Here is a 6027-nt window from a genome sequence, read left to right as displayed (position 1 = left end):
TATTGCTTGGAAGAGTACTAGGAGGGAGTTCAGTAACTTTCTTACTCAGCTGACCCACTTGTGCCTCCAAGTTTCTAATGGAGGACCTTGTTTCAGTCATGAAACTTTGAGTGGTTTTGATTAGATCAGAGATCATGGTTGCTAAGTCAGAGTGGCTCTGCTTAGAATTCTCTGTCTGTTACTGAGAAGATGATGGAAAAGGCTTGCCATTGCTAAACCTGTTTCTTCCACCATTATTATTGTTGAAACCTTGTTGAGGTCTCTGTTGATCCTTCCATAAGAGATTTGGATGATTTCTCCATGAAGGATTATAGGTGTTTCCATAGGGTTCTCCCATGTAACTCACCTCTTCCATTGATGGGTTCTCAGGATCATAAGCTTCTTCTTCAGATGAAGCGTCCTTAGTACTGCCTGGTGCAGCTTGCATTCCAGACAGACTTTGAGAAATCATATTGACTTGCTGAGTCAATATTTTGTTCTGAGCCAATATGGCATTCAGAGTATCAATCTCAAGAACTCCTTTCTTTTGATTCATCCCATTGTTCACAGGATTCCTTTCAGAAGTGTACATGAATTGGTTATTTGCAACCATTTCAATGAGTTCTTGAGCTTCTGCAGGCGTCTTCTTCAGATGAAGAGATCCTCCAGCAGAGCTATCCAATGACATCTTGGACAGTTTAGACAGACCATCATAGAAGATACCTATGATGCTCCATTTAGAAAGCATGTCAGAAGGACACTTTCTGATCAATTGTTTGTATCTTTCCCAAGCTTCATAGAGGGATTCACCTTCCTTCTGTCTGAAGGTTTGGACTTCCACTCTAAGCTTACTCAATTTTTGAGGTGGAAAGAACTTTGCCAAGAAGGCATTGACTAGCTTTTCCCAAGAGTTTAGGCTTTCTTTAGGTTGTGAGTCCAACCATACCCTAGCTCTGTCTCTTACAGCAAAAGGGAATAGCATAAGTCTGTAGACCTCAGGGTCAACCCCATTAGTCTTGACAGTGTCATAGATTTGCAAGAATTTAGCTAAAAACTGATGAGGATCTTCCAATTGAAGTCCATGAAACTTGCAATTCTGTTGTATTAGAGAAACTAATTGAGGCTTGAGCTCAAAGTTGTTTGCTCCAATGGCAAGGATAGAGATGCTTCTCCCGTAGAAGTCGGGAGTAGGTGCAGTAAAGTCACCCAGCACCTTCCTTGTATTGTTGGCATTGTTGTTGTTTTCGGCTGCCATGGTTTCTTCTTGTTTGAAGATTTCTGTTAGGTCCTCTACAGAGAGTTGTGCTTTAACTTCTCTTAGCTTTTGCTTCAAGGTCCTTTCAGGTTCATGGTCAGCCTCAACAAGAATGCTTTTGTCTTTGCTCCTGCTCATATGAAAGAGAAGAAAACAAGAAAATATGGAATCCTCTATGTCACAGTATAGAGATTCCTTGAGGTGTCAGAGGAAAAGAAAAATAGAAGGAAGAGGTAGAAGAATTTGAACTTAGAAAGATAGAGTTCGAATTGTGCATTGAGGAGGAGTGTTAGTCCATAGATAGAAGGATGTGAGAAGAGGGGAAGAAATTTTCGAAAATAAATTAAAAAGATTTTAAAAATATTTTGAAAAATTGAAGAATGATTTGCGAAAAATATGGTTGATAAAGAAATAAAGTGATTTTTGAAAAAGATTTTGAAATTAGAAATCAAAAAGATATGGTTGAAAACTTATTTTGAAAAAGATGTGATTAAAAAGATATGATTGAAAAGATATAGTTTTAAAAAGATATGATTGAGAAGATATGATTTGGAAAAATAATTAAAAAGATTTGATTTTTAAAATCAATGACTTGGCTAACAAGAAAAGATATGATTCAAACATTAAACCTTTCTCAACAGAAAAGGCAACATACTTGAAATGTTGAATCAAATCATTAATTGTTAGCAAGTATTTTTGAAAAATGGAAAGAAATTGATTTTGAAAATATATGATTGAAAAGATATGATTTGAAAAAGATTTGATTTTGAAAAATTTTGGAAACTTGAAAAAATTTGAATTAAAAACAAAATCTTCCCTCTTGTGCCATCCTGGCGTTAAACGCCCAGAATGGTATCCATTCTGGCGTTTAACGCCCAAAATGCTACCCTTTTGGGCGTTAAACGCCCAGCCAGGTATCCTGGCTGGCGTTTAAACGCCAGTTTTCCTTCCTCACTGGGCATTTCGAATGCCCAGCTTTTTTTGTGTAATTCCTCTGCTGTATGTTCTGAATCTTCAATTCTCTGTATTATTGACTTGAAAAGACACAAATTAAAATTTTTTTGGATTTTTAATGATGAGGAAAAATCAAGATGCAACTAAAATCAAATAAATAATGCATGCAAGACACCAAACTTAGAAGTTTGTATACTATTGACACTAACAAATTGAGAATGCATATGAGAATCAACAAAACACACAAAACAAGAGAATTTAAAGATCAGAGCAAGTAAATCATCAAGAACAACTTGAAGATCAATGAAGACACATGATAAATGCAAGAAGAACAGAAACATGCAATTGACACCAAACTTAAACTGAGACACTAGACTCAAACAAGAAATATTTTAGGTTTTTATGATTTTGTAATTTTTTTGGTTTTTTTTTCGAAAATTATATGGAGAAGAAAATAAAGAAATTCAAAATTTTTAATAAGAATTCCAGGAATCATGCAATGTTAGTCTAAAGCTTCAGTCTAAAGGAATTAGATATGGCTAGCCAAGCTTCAGTAGGACATTACATTCAAGAGCTAAATTGATGAAGATCAATCAGCTTTGGTGTTGATAAGAACATCACCTTGAAACACTAGAATTCATTCTTAAAAATTCTGAAAAATACATAATCTAAGCAACAAGATAAACCGTAAGTTGTCCAAACTCAAACAATCCCCGACAACGGCGCCAAAAACTTGGTGCACTAAATTGTGATCATCAATGGCGCCATCAACATGGTACGCACAATTGCAATCTCAACTCTTTATCACAACTTCGCACAACTAACCAGCAAGTGCACTAGGTCGTCCAAGTAATAAACCTTACGCGAGTAAGGGTCGATCCCACGGAGATTGTTGGTATGAAGCAAGCTATGGTCATCTTGTAAATCTCAGTCAGGCAGATTTAAATGGTTATGAATGATTTATGAATAAAACATAAAATAAAGATAGAGATACTTATGCAATTCATTGGTGAGAATTTCAGATAAGCGTATGGAGATGCTTTGTCCCTTCCGTCTCTCTGCTTTCCTATTGTCTTCATCCAATCATTCTTACTCCTTTCCATGGCAAGCTGTATGTTGGGCATCACCGTTGTCAATGGCTACAGTCCTGTCCTCTCAGTGAAAATGTTCAACGCGCTCTGTCACAGCACGGCTATTCAGCTGTCGGTTCTCGATCATGTCGGAATAGAATCCAGTGATTCTTTTGCGTCTGTCACTAACGCCCCACAATCGCGAGTTTGAAGCTCGTCACAATCATTCAATCCTCGAATCCTACTCAGAATACCACAGACAAGGTTTAGACCTTCCGGATTCTCTTGAATGCTGCCATCAATTCTAGCTTATACCACGAAAATTCCGGTTAAGAAATCCAAGAGATATCCACTCAATCTAAGGTAGAACGGAGGTGGTTGTCAGGCACACGTTCATAGGTGAGAATGATGATGAGTGTCACGGATCATCACATTCATCAAGTTGAGGAACAAGTGATATCTTAGAACAAGAATAAGTTGAATTGAATAGAAGAACAATAGTAATTGCATTAATACTCGAGGTACAGCAGAGCTCCACACCTTAATCTATGGTGTGTAGAAACTCCACCGTTGAAAATACATAAGAACAAGGTCTAGGCATGGCCGAGAGGCCAGCCCCCATGATCTAAGATAGCATAAGACTACTCAAAGATAGCTACCCAGATGAGAATACAATAGTAAAAGGTCCTATTTGTAGAGAACTAGTAGCCTAGGATTTACAAAGATGAGTAAATTACATAAAAATCCACTTCCGGGCCCACTTGGTGTGTGCTTGGGCTGAGCATTGAAGCATTTTCGTGTAGAGACTCTTCTTGGAGTTAAACGCCAGCTTTTGTGCCAGTTTGGGCGTTTAACTCCCATTCTTGTGCCAGTTCCGGCGTTTTACGCCAGAATTCTTGAGCTGACTTGGAATGCCTGTTTGGGCCATAAAATCTCGGGCAAAGTATGAACTATTATACATTTCTGGAATGCCCAGGATGTCTACTTTCCAACGCAGTTGAGAGTGCGCCAATTGATCTTTCGTAGCTCCAGAAAATTCACTTCGAGTGCAGGGAGGTCAGAATCCAACAGCATCTGCAGTCCTTTTCAGTCTCTAAATCAGATTTTTGCTCAAATCCCTCAATTTCAGCCAGAAAATACCTAAAATTACAGAAAAATACACAAACTCATAGTAAAGTCCAGAAAAGTGAATTTTAACTAAAAACTAATAAAAATATAATAAAAACTAACTAAAACATACTAAAAGCATACTAAAAATAATGCCAAAAAGCGTATAAATTATCCACTCATCAGGTTTCAAAAATTTAGAATGAGAATTAGAAAATATAAATACGAATTTTGGAATTAGTAGATTTTTCTGAGTCAAAAATGTAATTTTCTCCGAAAAACCGAGTAAAACCGTGAACCGAGAGATGAACTGGTCGAATTGGTTCAAGTCTGTCCGGTACTGTGTGAGAATAATTAAAAACAGTGGAAAGCCTTAGAAATATAATTAAAGTTGAAAACCGGGCACTAATTTTAAAATTTTGGCCTGAAATTGGGTTAAACAGGCCAAAAACGCTAACGGGTTGGACCGGGCTCAAGTTGGGCCCAAGACCAACATTATATAAATGCATTAAGTGGCCATTTCAGCCACTTCTAACACCAAACAGCAGCAGCAATGTCAAATAGAAGAGAGGAGAGATGAGGGTTTCACTCACTATTCATCTTCTCCTTCTTTCTCTTATAACATAAGCTACGGAGCTCCGATTTGCGTGCCGTCAGTTGCTACGTGAAGCTCTCACCGAGCCTGTTAGTTTCATCTATCCAAATAGGTAAGAATATTGAAAATTCTTGCCCAGTTTTCTTCTCTAAGAAATTCGAATTTTTGGGTTTGGGTTTTAAGCGATCTTTGTGATTTTGGGTGTTTAGGTACACTCTAGCATTTGATTACTATTGGGTCTTGACATAATCCACATTTGGTAAGGTGAGCATACTTAATCTCTTGTGATTTTGTATATATATGAAACCCTAGGTTTGATTTATAGAATTTGTGTAATTTCTAGCTTGAATTGGTATTGTGTGGAGTATATTGGTGACTTAAATTGCTTGAAAGTAGACTTGGTGGCTTGATTGAGTTTGAGAGAGCTTGTGAAAGCTTGGTGGAGATTAATTTGGTGATTTAGTGCATATTGGGAATCGGCCAAGGTATGGTTTCGGTTTCTTCTATGTAATATATAATATTTCTGGATACTTAGGCTAGAGACCCATAGGATAGGTTTAGATTGAATTGGTTGTTGAATTGATCTATGAAGATGTGATGATTTTGGTTATTTTGATGCATTATGGTATTGATGTTGATAAATGAGGTTGGAGGTTGGAATTGAGGTTGAATGATGTTGAAGTTGTATGATTAGTAGTAATGGAATGATGATTGATTATGTAAGTTGTATTGATGATTTTGAATGATTTTGATGAACAATGATGTTGATGTGGTTAAATAGTGTTGGACATTGGTATTGCAAATAATTGAAGTTTGAAATTGATGTTGAATGAGTTTGACTATGATGATTGTTAATGATATAATGGTGATTGGTGATTGTGTTGGGTGAGGAATTGTGTTAGTGTGATGCAAATGATCATTGGAGTTGAGCATTGTGTATTGTGAATGGGGACTTGGTAAGATTTGTAAAAATAAGACACAAAAGGTAAGTTATGAGGTATATTGGAGTTTGGAGTGGTTTTGGTTTGGTTTTGGTTGGAAATGTTGGTAAGTTGAGAATTTAGGGA

The 6027-nt window shown here is 36.8% G+C and overlaps 1 non-coding gene across 1 annotated transcript; it reads left to right on the top strand.

The window, feature by feature from the left end:
• Nucleotides 1-721: 721 nt before the first annotated feature.
• LOC112711714 (small nucleolar RNA R71) lies at nucleotides 722-829 on the top strand. Its single transcript, XR_003157582.1, has one exon. It is a non-coding gene; the product is annotated as a small nucleolar RNA R71 (small nucleolar RNA).
• The last annotated feature ends 5198 nt before the right edge of the window (nucleotides 830-6027 follow it).

The sequence above is a fragment of the Arachis hypogaea genome, chromosome 1 (assembly GCF_003086295.3).
Source record: "Arachis hypogaea cultivar Tifrunner chromosome 1, arahy.Tifrunner.gnm2.J5K5, whole genome shotgun sequence".
NCBI classification, from domain to species: Eukaryota; Viridiplantae; Streptophyta; class Magnoliopsida; order Fabales; family Fabaceae; genus Arachis; species Arachis hypogaea.
Note: the sequence above shows the minus strand (reverse complement) of the source record. Positions and strands in the feature narration are given on the sequence as shown.